The sequence below is a fragment of the Babylonia areolata genome, chromosome 20 (assembly GCF_041734735.1).
Source record: "Babylonia areolata isolate BAREFJ2019XMU chromosome 20, ASM4173473v1, whole genome shotgun sequence".
Taxonomy (NCBI): Eukaryota; Metazoa; Mollusca; class Gastropoda; order Neogastropoda; family Buccinidae; genus Babylonia; species Babylonia areolata.
In genome coordinates, this window is record NC_134895.1 from 32,207,839 (window position 1) to 32,212,323 (window position 4,485).

The window sequence follows — 4,485 nt, forward strand, 5'->3', positions numbered from 1 at the left end:
CTGCTGTGTTGTATTCGTTATGTTGTATTCGTTGTGTACTTTTCTGATTCTCTCTACTGTCTCTGTCTCTGTCTCTCTCTCTGTCTCTATAATGATTTTTCGCACACAGACGTTTGTGTGTGTCTGGGTGCGCGCATGTGAGGGAGAGAGAGAGGGGAGAGATGGGAAGGGGGTGGGGGTTCAGAAAAAAGTTAAAGAAAGAAAAGGAGAACAAGAGGTCACGGTGATCCAATTTTGGAAGGAAAAGTTGTTCAACTTTCCCATTAAAGGGACCAAACCTGAATATGAGTGGAGTGTTCATGTTAAGTATTAGAGGAAAAGCATATTATTAAAAAAAATTAAAGTTTACAGAGATTGTGGTGTGTAATGAATGATGTGTCATAGGAAGGAGAAGATGTAAATATAAATGACGACATCAATTAGAATACATCAAAGTGGGGTACCAACTGTACTGGAGTTTAAAATTTCCGAGAACATTCTAAGCAATGAATAATCATTCAAAATATTTTCAGTGGGTAATGGAATATTGGTAGAAAAGACATCAACTACGTCTTTTGGAATTAACTGTCTTATGCTTGGACAATGAATGTGTAGATGGCTTACAGTTATTTGCTTACAGCAAATACACTTTATATTTTTAGAACATTTTCTACGAAAGGCATTTAAACGAATTTTATACATTAGACTAGTAATTTGTCTTGAATGTGCTGTTGGTATCAAAATTAGAAAATGTTTGGGATTAGTTGCATTCTTTGTGTTTACACAATATTCGTGGAATTATCATATTGACTATATATTAAACAAAGCAGTGTGTGTGTGTGTGTGTGTATATATATGTGTGTGTCTGTGTCTGTGTGTCTGTGTGTGACGGAGAGAGTGAGAGACAAAGATGGAAACAGAGACCGAGCGAAACAGATAGAAGCAAAGAGGAAGGAAGGAACAGAATAAGAAATAATTAAATTACAGCCTGTACCCCGTACAGTCAGTACCCCCATCCCCGTACCCTTCACCATCCAATTCTACCCCACCACTAACCCCACACCCTATCCTATTCTACCCCACCACTAACCCCACACCCCGTCCTACTCTACCCCACCACTAACCCCACACCCCGTCCTACTCTACCCCACCACTAACCCCACACCCCGTCCTACTCTACCCCACCACTAACCCCACACCCTGTCCTACTCTACCCCACCACTAACCCCACACCCTGTCCTACTCTACCCCACCCAGTAACCCCACACCCTGTCCTACTCTACTCCACCACTAACCCCACACCCTGTCCTACTCTACCACCCTACCCCTCCCCTAACCCCACACACCCTGTCCTACTCTACTCCACCACTAACCCCACACCCTGTCCTACTCTACTCCACCACTAACCCCACACCCTGTCCTACTCTACCCCACCCCTAACCCCACACCCTGTCCTACTCTACTCCACCAGTAACCCCACACCCTGTCCCACTCTACCCCACCACTAACCCCACACCCTGTCCTACTCTACCCCACCACTAACCCCACACCCTGTCCTACTCTACCCCACCCAGTAACCCCACACCCTGTCCTACTCTACCCCACCCAGTAACCCCACACCCTGTCCCACTCTACCCCACCACTAACCCCACATCCTGTCCTACTCTACCCCACCCAGTAACCCCACACCCTGTCCTACTCTGCTCCACTACTAACCCCACACCCTGTCCTACTCTACCCCACCACTAACCCCACACCCCGTCCTACTCTACCGCACACCCTGTCCTACTCTGCTCCACCACTAACCCCACACCCTGTCCTACTCTACCCCACCACTAACCCCACACCCTGTCCTACTCTACCCCACCACTAACCCCACACCCTGTCCTACTCTACCCCACCTCTAACCCCACACCCCGTCCTACTCTACCGCACACCCTGTCCTACTCTGCTCCACTACTAACCCCACACCCTGTCCTACTCTACCCCACCACTAACCCCACACCCTGTCCTACTCTACCCCACCTCTAACCCCACACCCCGTCCTACTCTACCGCACACCCTGTCCTACTCTGCTCCACTACTAACCCCAAACCCTGTACTACTCTACCCCACCACTAACCCCACACCCTGTCCTACTCTACCCCACCACTAACCCCACACCCCGTCCTACTCTACCCCACCACTAACCCCACACCCTGTCCTACTCTACCCCACCACTAACCCCACACCCCGTCCTACTCTACCGCACACCCTGTCCTACTCTGCCCCACTACTAACCCCAAACCCTGTAGTACTCTACCCCACCACTAACCCCACACCCTGTCTACTCTACCCCCCCTCTAACCCCACACCCCGTCCTACTCTACCCCACCACTAACCCCACACCCTGTCCTACTCTACCCCACCACTAACCCCACACCCTGTCCTACTCTACCCCACCACTAACCCCACACCCTGTCCTACTCTACCCCACCACTAACCCCACACCCTGTCCTACTCTACTCCACCCAGTAACCCCACACCCTGCCCTACTCTACTCCACCCAGTAACCCCACACCCTGCCCTACTCTACTCCACCCAGTAACCCCACACCCTGCCCTACTCTACCCTACCACTAACCCCACACACTGTCCTGTTTTGTTTTGGTTTTTTTCCAACAATTTTTTTAAAATTCCCCATCATTTACCCATCCATTCCATAAATCGTACATTCATTCATCAACATATTTCTGCTGTGGTCGTTATACAGGGTTACCTGGAAATGGACAGGAAAAGAGAAATGAAAAGTGTCATGGAAACATGCAATAGGCAATGTTGGCAATGACACGATATTGTAAAATGCATAGAGCTTCAAGAATATGCACTATAGTAAAACATCTTAATAAATACATAAATAAATAAGTAAATAAATAAACATTTCTTGAGACATTCCAGCCATAATAGATCATGTGACGGATGTCTTCACATTCTTTTTAAAGAATGGCTAAATCAATGGATCACTGATGAATTTTTTTAGCCTCTATTCATTTTTAAATCTATGCAGCTCTTTTTTTTTTTTCAACAAAGTGAGTCGTATTTATAGATTCTGAACAAACAAGGCAATTTTAGGTTTAACAAAACAAAAATGTAGTCTATAAAAATCATAACCTGCGAAAAGAAGAAGACATGGAGGTGAACACTTCATTTGACAACTTGCACAGCTCAACGTGAGCACGTGAAAACGGAAAGTTACGGCCCTGCTGATGAGACACACAACCCTGACACGAATACCTTGACCTTCACAGAGAGACATGTGTGAACAGAACTCACCTTTTTTCTTTTTCTTTTTTAATACCTTTTTCTTTTTGCTCTGCACGTGGGAACTCTCCATCAGTTTGTTGTGTCAGTCTTCGTGTGAACAGTGTATCAGTGGCTGCTTTTGCTCACTTCACACGTTTGCATCTAAACGCAGAAACAACGGCCACAACTTCACCTCAGACAAACCGATCTGAAACTCAACGGTATTTCCGGCATGGTGCTTCACTATCGCATGTGCAAATATCAAGGACTGGTACTGGCTATGACTTTGATTATTAGTTAATTAAAGGGAGCTCTGTTAAGCGTTCTGTTGAATAGTGTGTTTAAACTTGAATGTCATATCCTGCACACATATACTTTGGCATACTTTCTATGGAATCACACAATTAATCATCATCATTGTGCAACAGTTAAATTGATTTTTAAAAAATTAAGCTGTATTTATAGTTATGTTAGTTTTGAGTTTCGGGACACTGAAGCAGAAGGCAGAAGCTGATAAGAATTTGCCAGAATATGGCTGCTGTCGCTTGGAATACACATATATGGCTTTCTGTCGTACTCTGACATCGTACGATTCACTTCAACTGCTCCGTCTCACAACGACAGCCTTGTTGCACATATTCACCACCTTATTCAATAGCTTGAGTTTCTGCAGACAATAAAAGCGAGACTGGCGTGTGTGTGTGTGTGTGTGTGAAATTTGTATCAGAAGTAAGATTCGGCTTATGATCAACCATGTTTCTGTAGAATTTATCTTCGAGTACTTTTTCAACCTTCATATCACTGAAATAGTTTTGTTCGGAAAAAAAGAGATCACAAAAAAAAGAGAAAAAAAGTGAGTTAAGCTACGTGCCAACTATGGGTTATGGCGTAAAATGAGTGAGACGAAAGGCCAGGAAGTGGGAAATATTGTGTCAGGAATTATTCTATTTCATATTTTTGGCACCTCGCGACATTTACGCTTTTTCGTTTGTTTGTTTGCATTTGCTTTTTTGTTTGTTGTTTTTTCATATGTTGTGATTTTTTCTCTGGCTGAGGGATCAAGTTTGAAGACTGCTGATCGTTGCCCAACCACACTTTAGTGTAGTCTGTGACGCAAAAATTGTGGACTGTGGTAGAGGTGGAAAGGAGGGGGGGATTTTTACGTCATCTATTAATTACGTCATTGCTTCGGTCCCCAACGTGAAAGTCGTGAACTCGGCGTAAT